The 20,810-nt window shown below is 39.2% G+C and overlaps 1 long non-coding RNA gene across 1 annotated transcript; it reads left to right on the top strand.

The window, feature by feature from the left end:
* Positions 1-1,021: 1,021 nt before the first annotated feature.
* Positions 1,022-19,802, top strand: LOC134171138 (uncharacterized). The gene is made up of 3 exons (XR_009967503.1): positions 1,022-1,044; positions 1,878-2,010; positions 19,386-19,802. It is a non-coding gene; the product is annotated as an uncharacterized LOC134171138 (long non-coding RNA).
* The last annotated feature ends 1,008 nt before the right edge of the window (positions 19,803-20,810 follow it).

The raw sequence follows: 20,810 nt of genomic DNA, 5'->3' as shown, positions 1-20,810 counted from the left end.
TGTCAGTAAAAGTATGACTCAAGTAAAATTCAGGCAACATGGAAAGCTCTAAAGGTAAATTCACACACAGAGATTAAAAAAAAAAAAAGAAAAAGATCTACAGTCAAGAGCATCTTCTTCACTTAGGGCTATACAAAAAATCTGGATACATTTTTTCCAACAAGTCAGAAGCTTTAAAAGACTCAGAAGAAGAGGAAAACTATAAAGCTAAGTAGTGATCGTCGTACATAGTGAAGGGAGTTCCAACAAAATAATTTAGTAGTATACATGTACCACAAATGGAATTATGTAGCATAAATTGTTATAGTTCAGCTGGGAAGTCAGAAAGTTTTGGTGCATTACAAATTTTATTCCTGGGGTGATTTTTGTCCATAGAGTTTTTAAAATACAGCCAAGACAGAACTAGCCATAGATATCTAGAACTTTAGCAGCAGGTAACCATGATAAATTATTATGAAGATTTTTGCAATCATACTCTCCTTGATACCCAGAATATGATAGCCAAGAAACCAAAAACACTTCTCAGTAGAAAGGTGAAAATTAATGATATCCAGTTTGTCAAAAGTGTGAAAATTTGTTTAATGAGAAACATGGAAGTTACAATGTCATTCAATCAAGGAATCAATCCCTGTCATTCAATCAAGGAACTGTGAGTTTGTAAAGGCAAATGTAAGTCTTTACAAATATACTGCTCACATCTACACCATGTGAATATTCCCCCTGCATTGCCTTCTTTATCTCCCTGGGCGCACTCTCAGCTGATGTGAATCTACACTGCTCTTTGTTGGGTCCAAGTTCTCCTCATTAGGTACTGTAGAATCCACATCAGAAATTTCCAGTGTTACTCCCTGAATAATATGCAGTGCTGTGGGCATCCTTTTTATATGCACTTGTGAAATTTATCATGATGCAAACATCCAGCACATTCTCTCTTGCAGTGTTCAGTGTCTGTCTAGGGCCTTGGAAGCAAAAAGGGTGAGCCAATCAGAAAATGCAAGAAGAAAAAGGACTTTCTGTAAGTGGGTGTCAAAAGCTGTGAAGAAGGTAAACCAGGAACAAAATGTAAGGATAAGCCATGCTGACTGTAGACATTGGTTGGAAGGATTCTGCTTCCCAAAGCCCTCAGTGCTTTATAGAATGACTTTATACAGATGGAGCAGAGTTCACCCAAGGGGAGAAGCCATCGCAACGCACGGCTTTCCAAAGAATATGCATCAGCTTCCTATTTGCAAGCTAAATATTACTTATCAATTATTAACATTCAGGAAAAGGTGACTACAGTCTATTCATGATGTTATAGTGAAATTAGATGAGAACTCAAAAAGCACTTAGGATAAATAATAGATGATTAACATGTCATATAAATCAGTGTATCATGTTATTTTAATTTGTTTGCTTTCTCATCTTTTTCTTTCCATTTTCTTAGTTTTTATCTTATTCATTTTGATAATACCATTCAACTCAATTCTCTTATGTATTAGGGATAACTCCTCTTTTATTTATGGTCTAGGGTAGAGTTCAGTATAGAAGTTAATAAGAAAATTGCTAAGTGTTGTAACACTTTATCATTCTGTTGCTGACATTTAAAAGCTAAAGAGCTGTATTAGATCTGCCTTTTCCTTATAGCTACCTGACACAGGTCAATTAATAAAAATGTGTGCAATAAATCTACTCACTTAATTAAATACCTACTAATACAGATTGAACTACCATTTAATAACATTTTATCCTTTTAAGAACAGGCTAAGCGATAATAATAACAACAATAATGAGTAATTTTATCCAGCCACTCAGAAGAGGTTTATGGCCCATTCTTAAAAATACATATTTTTGCATGATTTAATGCAATATTCTATAGATGGTTTCTTATTTCATAGATCTGCCATTCTCGTTAACTTGTCTTCTGTCTTACCTGTCCTATCAATCATATCTGGTTGTCAGTTTATGCTCTTAGACAATGAAATCCATATGTGACAACCCTGAAAGAAGACTATGCAGTTACCTAATCGTGTAAGTGCCTTCCCAGCAACAAACAGAGCCCTGGCAACAGTACAGTACAGAGCAGCACAGAGTCTGTCAATAGCTTCCAAAATATCCATCTACTTTTCTATTACAGGTATGCAGAACTAGAGTCTAACAGTAAAAATTCCCTGCTGCTTGATTTTAGTGACTATGGGTAACACATAGTCACAAGTTACTATGCCTACACTCTTCCATTCACAGCTTTATAAAGTAAGCGGCTTATGGGAGATTCAGTGCAGCTGATGAACTTGGCCATAGAAGAAAACAAAAGTATTCAACTTGTGAATTACTTTTCTCATTAGGCTCTATAAAAAAATGCAAAGCCTGTGCCTATCCTCAGTAGGGTCCTCAAGCACATTCGGTTTTCTGAGTGTTGGTAGAATTTTTACTCTTTCTTTCACGAGTTTGTCTTCTATGGATCTGTTCCCACAGTGAGGGGGATGATGTTTGGTTTCTTCATGATGCTGTACCATATTAGTGGAGTTATTTATTTGTTTCTTATTGGCAGGATGCAAACAGAAAAGGAATTTCTTGGATGCACTAGATCAAGGTTCAGTTACTACAGTAACTGGTTTTGCACATCATTTTCTTATCAGAGCACTCTATTAGATGTTCAGGCTGCATTAATGCCCAGGTTTATCTGTGTTTGTGAAAGAAATCTATCCCAATCTGACTTTAATCACACTCATGATAGACTTATACATGTTGCTTGAGAGAACCAATTTCATTTATATACGATGTTTGTTTATGCATCGATATCATATTTTTGTTGGCATGTCTGCAAAATTTAAAACAATTTTGTCTGAAACATGCCTAAAATAATGAAGAATATAAAACACCTGCAGGACATTTTAAACTAAAAAATATTGCAAAAATATTAATTTAATGTGAATGAGATGATTGATATGTAAATCAGTTTAAATGCTATAAATTCCAGGTCTAGCTTTCTAACTTCATTCAGCTGAGAAACAAGCAAAATTATAAAGGTGTGTTCTAGTTTTCAATGACAAAGAAACTTGGAAATGATTCATCATTTGCATTAATTAATTCTTAATAACATAAAGCTGAGATGGTATGTGAGTTTCCCATTTCATAAGGACAGACTTGAACAAATAGCATCTATCTTATCATCAGTTGTCACTTTGACCAACAAAAGCCAGACGATTGAATACAAATGTCTGTATTGGTCCAAAGGATACCAAAGTTCAGTTAATTTCTGTCAGATGTGTATTTTGGTGCAAGAAAGGGGTCTTTTTCATAAACATATAAGACATAACAGTGCACAAGCTGGAAAAAAGAAGAATTATTAGAAGTGGATTTTTTACAAGCATGCACTATATTTTCAAAAATCTTAACGCAAAAGTGTCTTTTAATCTCATTCCTACAAGGCTTTACATTAAAATATTAATTGTGTCTAACGTGTTCCTCATATGCAATTGAATATTGCTTCGCTGATTGATTGGTTTAACTTAGGAAAAGATTAATTAAAGCAGGCACATGAATGATATGTACTGGTCTGAGTTTCGTTTGGAGCAGGAAATATGCAGAGGTTTATGGCATGTTTGCAACCTCTTTTGAACACCACCAAGTTTGTTGTGTCTTGTACTTCATGACTTCTAATATTCACTTGGAAGATTTATATTAAGTTGGGATAGTTATGTTTAAAAAGCGGATGAAACCCCCTCACAGTAAAAGCCCGTGTTTTCAGCATTTGATAATCCTGGTAAGTTTTCATGTTCTCAAGTGACCCAAGCTCCAAATTAATGTACACAGGCAATTCTTTCTTTAAAGGAACTTAGCAAATTCATTGACAACATCTGCGTCTATTTTAACTATTTCTTTTCAAAACTGTTAATTGCTTGCCTTATTTTCTATAAGTTTACTACCACTTGATAATGCTGTGAACTTACATAAACGGTAGGTCTAATCATCATTTACAACAAGGCCTTTCTTTTTTCTTTTCTAAAGGGACTTTAAAATGGATGCACACATTAATAATTCACAATTTTAGGCCTCTTTGCCAGAATGGAATAAAAACTGACTTTGAATTCAGGAAGAGGAGGTTACCTTAAGTTATATGCTTATTTCTTATTAGGATGTATGTCAAATGTTTAAAATAGATTTACTGTTAACTCCTTAAAGAGGAAGAAGGAATGAGTACTATGTACAAAATGAATGATTATAATTTATATTATTTCAAAAAATCTCACAAGGTTGTAAATCTCCATTATCAAGTAGACCTTCACCTTCTCAAATTACTGTTACATTGACCTAACTTAGAAACATTTTTGCAAGTCAGCATGAAATTTCAGCTCAAAACGAATAATATTTATCATAGTTAGCACTATATTTTTTTAAAACACTTCATGAGCGCAGACTAATACTAATTAATCCTTACATTACCCAAAGGGAGAATGATAACTAGGATTTCCATCTTTGAAATGAGGAACCTGATTGTATTTTCATTTGTGCTACTGTAAATCATGAAGCTTTCTATTGAAGTGAACGGAATTACACTGCTGGGAAATCAACATGAAAATGGTATCAGATATGGGGGAAATGTTATAAAGGGACTAAGTGCTTTCCTAAAGGAAAGTGTCAGCTTCAAAGCTACCCAGAAAAGTTAGTGATCACTGCTTCTTAGCCTAGTACTTTGACCATTACAAAACATTGTCTTGCAGTCAAAAAAAATGAGGGGTTTGAGATCAGTACTTCAATGGCATTTAAGTGCAGCTAAGAGAGATTGTTGTTAGACAATAATTTTATGATCTCAGAAGTTCACATCAGTCCATATTTTTACTTATACATTTCTCAGAACTTATACAGCATTACTAAGAATGCTCAGTAGGAATATGTTTATCATGGACTATGGGTGGCTTGGTTATTTCACAGTGTATGTAAACTACAGGTCAAATTCTTCATGTGTAATAATAATAGAATCATAGAATAGTTTAGGGTGGAAGAGCCCTTTAAAGGTCATCTAGTCCAACCTCCCTGCACAGAGCAGGGGCATCTTCAACTTGGTCAGGTTGCTCAAAGCCTCGTCCAACCTGACTTTGACTGTTTCCAGGGATATGGAATGTTTCCAGGTAGATGGAATATTCAGATCTACCACTTCTCTGGGAAAACTGTTCCAGGGTTTCGCCACTCTCATCATAAACATTTTTTTCCTTATATCTAGCCTGAAACTACCCTCTTTTAGTTTTAAACCATTACCCTTTGTCCTATCTCCATAATCATTAAAGAAAAGATCAGAGAGAAAGTTTGGATGGATTGACATTTTTGTTTATTCTTTAAGCTTTGATTGAAGGTGGCTGCTATAAGATTAATGGTCAAAGACATTTGATTGTAGTGAAGACCAATGTTTTGGGGGAGTGGCATTCTCTTTTAGTGAGCTTTTATATTCATTTTTTAAAAAATAATTGGTTTTCAAATTAAGTCAACAGCACAATGGAGAAAGGTTATAACTAAAGTCAAGCTGTACAAGGTGGAGGAGTAGATCCATCAAAAATATCATTCACAGGGAATACTTCATCTGTATAAACTTCTGTGGAGATCTATACAAGTATTTTTGGAGAGCAAACAAAAAAAATAAAAAATCCATACAGCCCATTTTGAAATCTACAAAGTCAATTTCACTGGGTTTTTTTTGACTTGTGATACATTCAACAACCAATTGCTGAAGTGACCTTGAACAAAACACATGTCCTTAAACTGAGCACATGAATCTATATTTTGACTACCTAAAATGATGAATACAGACTTGAGAAGTGTTGAATATTTACGGGGTTCTGAGTTCAAGAAAGATCCTGAACCATCATCCAGGGATACACTCCAAATACAACCTGTGGCTCATGATTCCTTGTTTGGCTGTCTGGTAGGGAGAAGCAGCAGATCTATTTTATAGAATCATAGAATCATAGAATAGTTAGGGTGGGAAAGAACCTTAAGATCATCTAGCTCCAACTCCCCTGTCAAGGGCAGAGACATCTCACGCTAAACCATCTCACCCAAGGCTTTGTACAACCTGGCCTTGAACACTGCCAGGGATGGAGCATTCACAACTTCCCTGGGCAACCCATTCCAGTGCCTCACCACCTTAACAGGAAAGAATTTCCTCCTTATACCCAATCTAAACTTCCCCTGTTTAAGTTTTAACCCGTTCCTCCTTGTCCTATCACTACAGTCTCTAATGAAGAGTCCCTCCCCAGCATCCTTATAGGCCCCATTCAGATACTGGAAGGCTGCTATGAGGTCTCCACGCAGCCTTCTCTTCTCCAGGATGAACAGCCCCAACTTCCTCAGCCTGTCTTCATACGGGAGATGTTCCAGTCCCCTGACCATGCTCGTGGCCCTCCTCTAGACTTGTTCCAACAGTTCCATGTCCTTTTTATGCTGAGGACACCAGAACTGCACACAATACTCCAGGTAAGGTCTCACAAGAGCAGAGTAGAGGGGCAGGATCACTTCCTTTGATCTGCTGGTCATGTTCCTTTTGATGCAGCCCAGGATATGGTTGGCTTTCTGGGCTGCAAGTGCACACTGGAGCCAGCTCATGTTAAGTTTCTCATCAACCAACACCCCCAAGTCCTTCTCCGCAGGGCTGCTCTGAATCTCTTCTTTGCTCAGCCTGTAGCTGTGCCTCGGATTGCTCCAACCCAGGTGTAGGACCTTGCACTTGTCATGATTAAACTTCTTGAGGTTGGCATCAGCCCACCTCACAAGCATGTCAAGGTCCCTCTGGGTGGCATTCCTTCCCTCCAGGGTATCAACTGAGCCACACAGCTTGGTGTCATTGGCAAACTTGCTGAGGGTGCACTCAATCCCACCGTCCATGTCACCAACAAAGATGTTGAACAAGACCGGTCCCAACACCGATCCCTGAGGGACACCACTCGTTACTGGTCTCCAGCCAGACATTGAGCCATTGACCACAACTCTTTGTGTGCTGCCACCCAGCCAGTTCTTTATCCACCGAGTGCTCCATCCATCAAATTGATGTCTCTCCAATTTAGAGACAAGGATGTTGTGTGGGACAGTGTCGAATGCTTTGCACAAGTCCAGGTAGATGACATCAACTGCTCTACCCCTGTCCATCAGTTCTGTAGCCCCATCATAGAAGGCCACCAAATTGGTCAGGCAGGATTTCCCCTTCATGAAGCCATGCTGGCTGTCACCAAGCACCTTGTTGATTTTCATGTGCCTTAGCATGCCTTCCAGGAGAATCTGCTCCAAGATTTTGCCAGGCACAGAGGTGAGACTGACTGGTCTGTAGTTCCCCAGGTCATCCATTTTCCCCTTCTTGAAAATGGGGGTTATATTTCCCTTTTTCCAGTCATTGGGAACTTCACCTGACTGCCATGACTTTTCAAATATGATGGCCAGCAGCTTAGCAACTTCATTCGCCAGCTCCTTCAGGACCCGTGTATGGATTTCATCAGGTCCCATGGACTTTTGTATGTTCAGGTTTTTAAGATGGTCTCGAACCAGATCCTCTCCTACAATGGGCCCAAGGTCTTCATTCTCACAGTCCCTGCATCTACTTTCCAAGACTTGGGTGGTGCAGTCAGAGCCTATGCCTGTGAAGACCGAGGCAAAGAAGTGATTCAGAACCTCAGCCTTCTCCAAATCCTGCGTAGCTAGTTCTCCCAAGAGGTTCCAGAGGGGGCCTACGTCGTCCTTAGTCTGTTTTTTATTCACTACGTACCTATAGAATCCCTTCCTGTTATCCTTAACATCCCTAGCCAACTTTAATTCTAACTAGGCCTTAGCTTTCCTAACCTGGTCCCTAGCTTCCCAGACAACATCCCTGTATTCTTCCCAGGCCACCTGTCCTTGCTTCCACCTTTTATAAGCCTCCTTATAAGGAGGCTTTGTAAGTTTCCTCAGCAGCTCCTTATCCATCCAAGGAGGTCTCCTGGCTCTCCTGCTGCACTTCCTTCTAGTTGGGATGCAACACTCCTGAGCTTGTAGCAGGTGATCCTTGAATATCAACCAGGAGTCTTGGGCCCCCCTGCCCTCTAAGGCTGTATCCCATGGAACCTTACTAAGCAGGTCTGCTCTCTTGAAGTCCAGGGCAGCGAGCTTGCTGCACGCTCTTCTCACGGTCCTGAGGATCTTGAATTCAACAGTCTCGTGATTGCTCCACCCAAGGCTGCCCTGGAGCATCACATTTCTAATGAGCCTTTCCCTGTTGGTGAGCACGAGGTCAAGCACGGCACCTCTCCTTGTCGGCTCCTCTATTACTTGCAGAAGGAAGTTGTCTTCCACACAATCGAGGAACCTCCTGGATTGCTTGTGCCGGGCCGTACCGTCCTTCCAACAGATGTCAGGGTGGTTGAAGTCCCCCATGAGAACTGGGCCTGTGAGCATGAGGCTTTTCCTATCTGTCTATGGAGTGCTTCATCCGCAGGTTCTCCTTGATCAGGCGGTCTGTAACAGATCCCCACAGTAACGTCTCCCATAGCTATATTCCCTTTAACCCTGATCCACAAACTCTCTGTGGACTGCTCACCTGTCCCCAGACAGTTCTGCACTCTTCAGCCTATCCCTAACATAAAGGGCAACTTCCCCTCCCCGCCTGCTGGGCCTGTCTTTTCTAAAGAGCCTGTAACCTTCCATTCCAACACTCCAGTCACAGGAGCCATCCCACCACGTTTCTGTGATGCCTATTATATCATACCCCCGTAGACGTGCACACATCTCTAATTCCTCTTGTTTGTTCCCCATGCTACGGGTGTTTGTATAGAGGCATCTGAGCCGAGCTCCAACTGAAGCCGGCTCATTGGCTGGAGCAGCTGGGATATCTCTATATTGCTCTGAGCATTTATTATAGGTTCTGGCAACTGATTGGGTGTGTTGGGATGGAATGATGCCCCCTCCCCCAACACATCTAGTTTAAAGCCTCCTTGACCAGTCTGGCAAGTCTCTTACCAAAACAGCTCTTCCCTAGAGCCTAGCTCCACCAGCCCCCAGTAGACCTGGCCTACAAACTTGGGTCCCGTGTTCAAGACACCCAAACCCCTGACTATGACACCACCCTTCCAACCATTTATTAACCTGGCCAATCCTCCTAGCTTTTTTTTAGGTCCTCCCCTGTATCCTGGAGAATTGATGAAAAGACATCTGAGCTCCAGAGCCCCTAACTGCCTCTCCCAGGGCTCTGTAGCCCTTCTTTATGTTCCCCAGGCTACTACTATCTATATCCCTAGCACCCACATGTATCACTAGAAGTGAGTAATAGTCTGTGGGACTTACTAGAGCCGACAGCCTCTCAGTAACATCCGTGATCTGAGCCCCTGATAGGCAACACACCTCCCTTGACACCGGGTCAGGCCAACAGATGAGTGCTTCTGTCCCTTTCAAAGTAGAGTCCCCTACTATGTATCATGAGCTGCCATATAGGTCATAATGATGCAGCTTTAGTGTAAGTTTGGGATGAGCAGACAAAAAGAGAAAAAACTCTGTGGAAAAACTGCATTAAAACTTAAGTAAAACACCATAGCCCACAGGGCATGAAGAGACCAGGTGGGGTTTAGATAGACTTAGCACTAACATTCTATTTATTAGCTCCTTGAGGGTGTTGAAGAGTCAATACCATAAAGGACTACTTGTACTAGCCTATCTCCAACCATTATTTGTAGCAGAGGCCCACTAACCTTCATATACATTTTTTGTTTATAGCAGGAACCGTACTTAATCAACAAGCAGCCTCAGATATGTAATGAGTGGAAAAGAAGAGAGGACTAAATGCCTCAGACAGTCCCATGGATCACATGGCATGGCATTTCCTAGTCCCACCTCTCTGTTTTCACTAGAGGATAATTTTAATGATTTATGCTTCATTAAGGATGCAGCAATAAATAGAGCAGTATATTAGATAGTTAAATTATTAACAACCACCATTTCATAGATAAAAACCAAAGCAATGCAAGCATGTATTTTTTCTTTACATTAAGCTTCTCAAGCCCAAGGTGCATGCCTCATTGGATGAAAACAATATCCATTCTCTCCAGTATTGTGTTTCCACCAGTTGTCAGTATTAACTGCCTCACTAGAAACTTCCAGAAATTATGCCACATGTAGTTTCTACTTTCAGAGAAGTTCCCTTCCTTCTCCCAACACATAGGCTGTCATATGCTGTATAGTATGATTGGTTTTATCCTGTACAAATTTCAGTTTGCCTTCATTTAAAAAAGGATCAATGCAAAATCAGAAGATACATGCATGCTTATGGTTGGGAAATTTTATAACATTATAATAAGGTTCATATGAACTTTCAATATGAAATCTCAGTGTGTTTTTTACCTAAATTGTCACCTAATGTGAAATTATATTTTTTTTTTCCAAAAAATGTAGGATTTTTGCCATGGGCATAATTCCTTACGTATGAGCATACCTTTTCTGATATTGATGTTTACTGTGCTTTTGAGAGTGTGGTCTTTCTCAAACAGTGTGTGGTTTGCTTGGTTTATCTGCTATGGTTATTAATCTTAGAGCAGAAAGAAAGGGGGCAATTTAAAGACAGCCTTTTAGGACCAAACTAAGTCATCCTTACCATGGCTTCCATATGGGGAAATCTCAGCCTGATGTATCATTATGGTTTCTAAGAGGGTTAGAAACATTCGTCTTCTGAATGTAATTTCTTTCCCTGTTGTACTTTGCAGTAAATGTATCCCTTGCAGTGGTGCTTGTGCTGCTTTTAGATGTGCCAAGTTAACTATAAGCCTCGCGTAGCTAACTCTTTTTATCTGTACCTCTTTTGTCAACATCTCTGGCAAAATCCCCAGTTGATGTGACCTGGTCTGTCTCCATGAAAGTCAATGGGCACCAGCTGAGAACCTGGCTCCCTCAGCAGCTTTGGCTGCATAAGCAGTCATCGACCCAGTGGAGAGAACTGGAATTCAGCCACTGATTTCATGGAATTTTTTCTGGATTCTTTAACAGCAAGGTAGAAAACACACCAGAAATTTCTTTTGGTTTTTACCTTTAGAGAAAATATTTTTGAATAATCAGGAGAGCTGTAGAGTTTTTTGCTGCCCACAGAATCAAGCTGCCCACAGAATCAGGCTGCAGTGCATAAACTACGTAAAGAGTATTTATGTGTCTGAGTAAACATGGCCTTAGCTGGGTCCCTCTGCTATGCTAAATATCTGGACATGTTCATCAGATACTTGAACACAAGAAGGTGAAATGGTTATTATCATTAGAAATACCTTATGAATAGTATTGTGGAAACCTAGACAGACAATATCATTTGCAATGATGTCTCTTACAGTTCTTTCCATAAGACAAGAGATCCAAACAGCTGTTGAACTGGTGCTGCATTTGAGCATGAATATATGGCAGCTATTCACACACAGTATGTGCTATTAAATAAAACATTTTTTTTCTTAAGAAGGCCAGCTAGCTGCTTCTGTACTGTTCAGAGACCTGCCTATTCAAAAACTTCCTCCACTCTGCAAATCTCTTGCTATCTAGGGTAGAGTGCATGCAAGCTGCCCTGAACATGCTAACTCCCAGGATGAGCTTGAGAAGTGTTTGGGGTACTGCTCAATTGACCAGGGCCAAAACAGTGCCAGGACTCTAAAAATTCAGCAATATTCACTGCACTTCAGTGCTCAGTAACCTCTTAATTTGCTAATAAAGTCCAAGCCTAAGTCTCCAAGCCCACCAGAGGTGAAATAAGGGAAAGGCATGTGTGGTCACCAACGTGAAGCCAGAGCAAATCCCTTTGAATGCATGCATGCTTCTGAATGTTTCTGTCTGTGAACAGGTTTAAATGCTCAAAAATCATATGCTTGGCTTAAATATTCTGAAAGCTTGGGGTATCCATTTTATTTGTTTTGTTTTGTTTTATTTTGTTTTTTAATTTAATCCTTTAATCCACAACATTAATTCTTAGTCTTTTTTATAGGCTAAAATAACATTTTTCTATATTTGTTGTTAACATGCGTGTATTTGGTTCCCAGAGTAAACTGGGGGTGTAGAAATCTGGTTTCTTGGTGGTTTTTCACAATCCACTGACACATTAGTTACATCTTTTTCTGTGTTAAGAGGGCTTTAAACAGGTCTACAAGTGATTTTTAAAGGGCTAGTAAAAAAAATAAAAAGGCAATTATCTTATACCCTTTAAAAGAAAATATCTAAGAAACTTTCACCTTTAAAATTACTACTTCGTATGTTCAGCCTTCTCTGGACACTTTAAAGTCAAATGCCCTCATTAGTCATTTTATTGGTATATGGCTATTGGCAGACAGCTTTTGAAAAGGTGGTGCTATTCCCAGACCTTGACTTGACAGAGGTTGAATAATACTGGCTCTGGTTCTAAAGAAGCAAAATAGCTTCTGGGCTGGATCTTTGTAAGCATCTGAAAATTATACTGGATGCTTGTAAAGAAGCATCTCTGAAAGCCTTTCATTTTTAACCTTTTCTTTTTTTCTGTTTTTCTTTTCCTTTTTTTTTTTTATTTTTATTTTAAGCTACACATGCAGGTTCTTTCGGGAGCAGGGACATTCAATTCTGCAGAAGGTTTTTTCCATTATTTACTTGGCTTCAGTATTCTTCCAAGTACCAAAGTACTTTTAGTTTTTTTTTTAAATGAGAAAAAAACTAATGTTGTCAGCATCAATAAATCAACAACCAGGAAGAGTCACTTCCTATCAGGGTTTCAAAAGTGTTTCATGGTTTTCCGATCTCCTGTCTGTACTAATCATCTCTGATGTATCGCATATGCATGGTATATGATGCCAGGTTTTAAAACATAGCTGAGGAAGGAAAGAAGGAAGGAATGAAGAAGGAGAGGTAAGAAGGCAAGAAGAAAGAAAGGAAAAGGCAGGAAGGCAGGTGGGCAGGCTGAGTTATCTCTTTATAACTACATCACATGTTCATTATCTCTCTGTAACTACATCCTATTATATGTGGTGGTGGACAGGATCTCTCAGAGGTCAATCAATGTCAGACACAGCCCAATAGTGGAGACACAGACATATATGTGAACAAACGAGGAAAAAGTAACTCCCTTATTTTTTGCACATAATTGTATGTGTGAGAGTATTTGCATAAATACATAAAATAATCATGCATCATTCAATATGGTAATATTGTTACTTGTATTCAGATCAATATGTAAATGAAAAATTAACAAACCTAATATATCCTACTGTGGATGCTGGAAAGCTGCTCCAAATACTGCTGCCATCTGCAATACAGTTGCTCAAAAGTGCTGCCTTTTCACTAGGAGGGAGAACTTTTCCTAGCTGCTCATAAAATCACCTGAAGTTCATCTTCATTTCAGTAGTTAATTTAGCTTTTATATGTTATTAGAACTAGTTTGGGTCTTTTGTTTACAGAATTAAATGGCTTTCTTAACAGGTTCCCAGCCTTGCATTCATGTTTTAATTGTGAGTGTTGCAGGGATATGGCAACACAGCAACCATTTTCATTTTATCTTTCCCTTTCATTGCAGTCAGCATTGCTTTAATCAAGCATTCAGTGTCTAGTTGCTCTCTTTCTAGCTTATTTTGATTTTTATTTCAGACAGGGTTAAGGATAATATGTGTAATGTGATGTTTGGTATTTTTCTTGATGCTTGAATAGGAAGATGTGTGAATACATCAGCTTTTTAAAGGTGACTTCTAACTCTGGAGATTTTAGGGAAAGCTTGAGTACTGAAGGCAAAAAGCATCATTTTCTTTATGATCATTGAAATTTTGTGACTTCAGTTAGGTAAAAGGATCTGTTATTGCCTGTCAGATGCTTGAAGCTCCCAACATTGCCCTAGTTCCACAACCTCGTCACCTCATTCTGTTATTAAAAATGATCACCGATACCTGTAAAACTTTTTGCTTTGAGGATATTTTCTGATTTGCATACTCATTTGTAGGAATCCAGATAAACAGAGAACATCACGAGAATGAGGCTTCTGTTAGAAACAAACCTGGTTTTCCTCCGCCCTGTCCGTACACAGCCATCCAGCTAAACTGCAGCAGAGCTGGGGGTGCCATGGAATGACCAGATGAAAGACCCGTCTGAAACAAGAGAATGGTGTTGAGTGGGGCAGCAGCAAGCAGCCCTGCAGCCTGCCTGCCCCCCTGCATATACTGGGACAGAGCTGAAACACAGCTTCCCCAGGGCTTGGGAAACATTTCTGAGGGCTATGCTTTGGAAAACCTTTCTGAATCATAAGCTTGTCTGCTCTGTACCACCTACTCCAGGGTGTCTGGTGATTATTGCCCAGCCTCAAGCCCCTGTGGTAAAAGCCATCTTGCAGAATGCTTTCTGGAATCTTAACAACTGTACATCATGTTTATAGAGTATTAATGTCACCACTTACCTTAAGACACTTTCTGAGGAATTTATGTCTCAATGCTCAGCTGAAAATATCCACAAAGCTGTCTGCAGGTGAAGTAAATTGGCACTGCTCTGCTGGGTTCAGTGAGGCCAAGTCAATTCCAATTGCAGTGGTGCTTAAGTAGTAATTTTAAAACAGTTCAGACTGTTTAGCAAACTGTAGCTAATATTGTTCAGATGGTATAGTATTAAAAGTAGAGTGAAAGGGGAGAAAGAAACAGAGAGAGACATGTTTTCATGTTATTTATATAGCAGTTCCCCAAAAGGTCTCTTTCATAGTGGTGTCACTTGGAGTGATGAACACCAGCAGCTAATCCACTCAGGTCACACCAAAATAAAACTGGTGGAAGAAAGAATTGAGGCAATATGTGAAGATGTAGAAATAACATCTATGAGCATTTTAATGGTGCCGTGTTACTGCCAAAGAGGTAATATATGAAAAGCAGCTCTAATGTAATGCAGGAGGTTACAAGTGATCAAAAAAAATCAGTTGGGATTTTGCCACTGGCCTCCATGGGAGAAGGATCAAGGCCGTAGAGAGCTATTTAGTTGGCATTTAACTTTTAACAGCTGAGACAAATTTATTATTCACACGCATTACAACACCAATTTTGAAACATAACAAACAGCACAAGAGAGGAAGTACTTGGTTTCTGCGGGACACAATGAGAAGTGTTATACAGATAATTGTAGAAATTAGCTAAGTCCACTACACTTCCAGGGTATGACATGACTGAAACATATAGCTGTTCCAGTATGTCATAATTTTTCACTTCTTAAAAGAATTGTTGAACCTGATGAGGAACAGCTTGCATCGGGTCCCACTGATTTAATTTGTACATACTGTAATTTACTAGGCTGCAGTAAAAACAGTCATTTTGTGAGGCTATCATAAGCTCATTAGAAGCGTACTGGGAAAGCTTAATGGCTTACAACCCACAGCTTTATGCATCCATTTTACAGAGATCCCTTCCCAACAGAGCCTGACGCATGATGTTCTATGCTGCTGGCAGTACAGTAGCTTTCACACACACCCCAGAAAATTAGAGGTATTTGTGAATAACAAAATTAAAGACAAAGCCAACATTTCAGGAGTATTTGAAGTGCTGCTGGAACAAGGAAAATCGTATGTATTGTTAACCATGGTGAGGCTGGTTAGCTGTTAAGTATTGTATAGTGTAACTAATCAAAAGCTCTAACATCCCAGACAATGGAACAGAAATAATTACTCTCCCAGAGCTACTATTGTTTCATGCTCAGCCTTCTTGGGACTAATAGAGGGTTTAAATTTAAATTGTGTTAAGAAAATGTCAGTATTACAAAGAACTACAGCATTCAGTTGCTCTGAGCACAGCATCAGGTAAACTACATAATGGATTTAAACATAATGGGCCAATGGAGAGTGAAGTACAAACAAACTCCTTTTCCATCTCCTTCTCCATTTGTTCTTTTTATTAGCCTCTAATGATTCAGGATGCAAAATAATAAAGACACTTTGCCAAAAAAAAAAAAAGAAAAAATAATAGAAGAAAGAAAAGAAAAGGGAGAGAGAAAATGCAGGGTATTCTGCGTTCAATTAACTGAATTTAGAGGTGGGTGGATTTTAGCATCAAGTGGGCTGATGCAATGAGGTAGCCCCTCAGCTGGATAAGAAGGAAAAAATCATCAAGAGAGCTCTGTTCATATTAGTGGGGCTGCTCTGTTTTGAAACCAACTAATATTAGGATTCGTATTAAGAAGCTTTTGCCTGTCATTCTCTTCCTGAAGGGCAGGGCATGCTACTCCTTTAAGATGCTAAGAACTATGGCTGCTCTTCAGGAAAGTATTTTAAAGATATGCACATTCTCCTGGTAGCCTGTAGGCCTCCTCTTCCAGGGTAAATCATTGTATTTTGCTGGACTAGAACCACAATTCTTAGTGCTCAACAGGTTTGAACATGTGACTGCCTCCATTTGTAAATCATGGCTGTGTGAGCTGAGTTATCTGTATCAAGAATAAGTTAATAAAATGCCAGTTGTTTCACTTTGTCTTGTTGAGCAAAAAAAGTCATGGGTATACAAACTTAACATTATGAAAAAGATCATATATTTTCCCAGAAATATGTTTCCTTTAGTATTTTATACAATATAATTCTGCTGATGTTTCTTAGTTACAAAACTGACGGCTGGATGGCAGGTTGATTTTTCTGAGCATGTGACCAAAAATTCAAGGGCATTGAGCCAAAAGCAAGACTCCTGGGAGACAAAGGTTGGCCAACGGCAGTGACACAAAGAGACTGGAATGAGTCTAGTAAACCAGTAAAATTTGCATGTTGGAGGGAATAAAATTAAAATGCACAGAGGCATATTGATGCCTAAGAAGTTGACTGGTTTTGAGATACCAGTTTCAAGTTTACTTGGTTTTATCTTCAGTGAAGCTGAACTGGTAGGCGATCAACACCCACAAAATCTGTTATCCCTACCTATATCAGAACTTGAAAGATATCTCTGCATTTTTGACCTTATTCTACAAAGACTGCCTCCAAAATACAGTGCTTCTGGGAGCTGCTAGACTTGAAAATGCTGACTGCTTGCACTACAGTCAGTTTGCTTAGAACCATTTCTTTTCATATGAGATTAATATTATTCAGTTGCAAATGAAAAAATGGGTTGGTACAGCACTTTCATTGTAGCTCTGAGTGCATGCTATGGTTGTAGTGAAAATATCACATTCAGCATAAAAACCCTATTATTAATTTACTTCCTGTCTGCTGCATTCAAAATGTTTTTGTGATATTAAGTTCAACCTATTTATGATGTGAATTCAAGGACTCATCTAACCTTGGAGGTCAGCAGAAGCGATATATAATTTCCTGGATCACAGCCTGTTGCATACTTGTATGTTATAATGTGGATTTCTTCCACAAAAAAAAAAAATGAAAGTCTGAGGCTCCCTGAGGTTGGCATCGTTGGTTTTGTGACAACAGCTTCTTTATCAGTTTGAGTAGACAATAACTGTGCACTACCTTAAACAAAAGCTTCCTAAAATTTGCCATAGTTTAGACTGTGTTTTGGACTAAATGAAGTAAAGATCTGGTCCTAAAATCTGAAAGCCTTAAAATTGATTGACTTTTCTGTTTGTTGTTCCATCTCACTTCTGTCTGAGGCACTCGATGAAATAAAAAAAATGTGTTTATCTGAGTGTGCCTTATTTTTTCAATAAATAAAAGAAATCCAGTTAAACTCCATTTAAGAATATGCATACGCATTTTTACCAGTGCAATAAAGGGTATTTTAGCTTTATGTATTTCTTCTTTTTAGAACACATTTGACCATTCTCTGACCCAACACAACCCTTGACTGGTCTTTATGCGTGTACTCATTGGGCACACTGTGCGCAGCATATTCGAACAACTATTTCACAGAAAAACATGAATTACAGACACATAAAATTTTTGTGAACTGGGCTGTAAAATTTCTGATGCAGTATTCTCTATCTAACTTGACAGCTGGTATCTGGTCAGAAAATAGTGTGTTTTTCCACAAATGCGAGCCATCCTGTTACTTTGCATTGCATAGATATGAAAACATGTATGGATAAGAAATAACCTGGAAAAAAAAAAAAAAGGACCAGAAAGTCTTCTAGAATAATGGCAATTTTCTGCCACTTTGGCATGAGCATTCCTTGAGTCCACAATGGCCTGCTGCCAAATGTGTTCAAAGCGCTGTGTATGCTTAACAATCACCTAGACCAGAAACAAACATCCAGGTCTGAATCTTCCACCTTTATTTTTTAAAAAGAAAGTCTCTGAGTAATATTCCTAAATAAAAGCTTGAGAATTGAGCCTGAAGTGTGTATGTTGAGGGACAGTGGATAAAGGATGTGTTCTGCTGTACTCCAGACAAGACAAAACGGAGTAAAAAATCTGAGGAACAAATGCTCTTGAAAGACAATGTCAGAGCTGGGCAGTCACTGCTCTCCTTGCCTTGACAGCAGGTCTGATGTGGCTTTGAATTGCATCCCTGAGCCAGGCCCAGCTTTACAGACATAGGATCATAGAATCATAGAATATTTAGGGTTGGAAATGTTCTGGGTGTGTGCATTGGTAGAGAGGCTGAATTTTACTTGAGCCAGGAGGGCTCCTGCACACTCACTACAACACCTGTTAATTATGGCAGACCTAGAAGGGAGACTGCATGAGAGTTTGTAGTATCTACCTGGAGAGATGTTTTCCCAGAGTACTGTTTTCCCATAAGAGATCACAGGTACTGCATCTTTTTGAATTACACTGGTAGAATGGAGAGCTGATGACAAACTGAATTAACATGGTGCTCACCAACACTTTGTATAGTCTGGGAGGCCGTCAGAGAGATACTACTAGCCCAATGTAGGATGCTGGCTGTGGTTGCTCTGAAGTGACAAGTAATAGGTGATTTTCTTAGATATCTCTCTTACAGTTGGGTGCAGCATGATAAAGACCAGCCTCAAAGGGAATTTGATTTGGAACATCATAATTAGTAATGCTGTTATGCTGTCAGGCTACCCTTCATGTAAATCATGGACAGCAAACCAGTTATTACATTTCTCAATTTGTATCCAGCAGTTTTCCTTTGAAATTACACAAAAAAAAAAATGACTCCTGAATGCAAGGGAGAAAGCAGTATTATTTCTGGTGTGTTTTGGATTACAAAATGTCTGTTTGAATTATACTGAAGGAATGTATGTGTTTGTTGCTGTAAAGACTTGATTAAATAATGTTCTTGAGGATAAGAAGAGTTTGGGATTTTATAATTCAAGAAAACAGAGCAAAAAGTGGAGGAGGAGCAGGAGAATAAAAATAGCTTTCTGGCTCCTACATAGCATCCTATGTTAGTACTTATGCAGTGTGCCCCATGTCCTGCCTTCTTTTCTCATCTCCCTTCCTAGAAAAATAACTTGTTTCTGCCTGTTTTTTTTTCCCTTTTCAGTTTTAGGATTGAAGGATTAGGACCTGTGCAACCCCATATGAACTCATTCTCTTGTTTTCTTACCAGCATTCATCCCCATGAGGCAAATCCCCCTTAACAAACCCTTCCGTGAAGCTTTGTCAGTGACTGCCAGCCTGAGAAAGAAGATGATGATGAAAACCTCCCTTCAAATAATATGTGCAAACAAGCAAACAAAACCACTCAAGGCTGCTTTGAGATTGAACTCTTGGAGCTACTTTATGTAAAATTTCCTGTTCAGTGTGTTTTGAAATGAATGCCCCAATTCTTCAGGGTATGAACCATATCTTCTCTGTGCTATTTGTAAAGTAAGCTGTATAATATATCCCATTTTTAAAAAGTTGGAAAATAATGTAATAAGTACCTGTATCTATCTGCATCTATCTCTCCGCCTGAAAGCCCAATAAATGCAACTGTTATCATACCTACTGCCTTGTTACAAATAAACTCTGACACTGAAAAATATCACTGCCTTCTCTCACAGAACATCCTCAGCCTGTCTGTCTTCTAATCTGCAGGGTTTTAGGACAAGGAATTTTCTGATCCTGTGAGAATTCATGAGGCCAAATGTTTTTCCCAGCTCATTAGGAATAAAAGAACAGAGAACACTCAATATTTCTGAAATGAAAACAAAAGAAACCCCACCCTACTGAGGTATATCGGTGAAAGCGTTTTTCTGTGTACTTTAAAAAGAATCACTTAGATTTTAACATTTTTTCTTTCTCCTTTGAGCTATCTAAAGTGTGAATTAAAACTTACCATTTAACAAAAAAAGCTTTATAAATAATTCAGATGGGATATTTTGACAATTTCAATTTTTTCCTGTTCTTTTTACCAAGCAGAAAATTGGCTACTGACAAGTCTTTCTCAGGAGACACTACTCTTAAGAAATCAACACTTTTCTTGTTGTAAAAATGCTGAAGTATTCCTTCTCTGTCATGCAGGTCCTCCTGGCCTTATCAGGCCTCTAATAAGTGTATCCATCATATCCCTTTGATGATTTCAATGGAGCAACCTCAGAGGAAGGACCTGCTTAGCGGAAGAGGGAGAGACTGTGGATGCTGTCCACCTAGGCTTAAGTAAAGAATTTGGCACCATTTCCCACAGCATTCTCTTGGAGAATTTGGCTGCTCATGGTTTGGATAGGTGTACTCTTCACTGGGTAAAAAAGTGGCTTGATGGCTGGGCCCAAAGAGTGGTGGTGAGTGTAGTTAAATCCAGTTAGCAGCTAGCGACAAGTGGTGTTTCCAAGGAGTGAGTACTGGGGCCAGTGTTGTTTAATGTCTTTATCAGTGATCTGGATGAGGGGATCAAGTAGACCATCAGTACATTTGCAGGTGACACAAAGTTGGGTGGAAGTGTTGACCTGCTGGATGGTTTTTCAGAGGGATCTGGACAGGCTGGATCAGTGGGCTGTGGCCAATGATATGAGGTTCAACAAGGCTTAGTGCTAGGTCCTGCACCTGGGTCACA

This window comes from Pezoporus occidentalis, unplaced genomic scaffold, assembly GCF_034315485.1.
Source record: "Pezoporus occidentalis ecotype Australia unplaced genomic scaffold, CSIRO_AGI_Poc_V1 ctg4, whole genome shotgun sequence".
In the NCBI taxonomy this organism is placed as follows: domain Eukaryota; kingdom Metazoa; phylum Chordata; class Aves; order Psittaciformes; family Psittacidae; genus Pezoporus; species Pezoporus occidentalis.
Note: the sequence above shows the minus strand (reverse complement) of the source record. Positions and strands in the feature narration are given on the sequence as shown.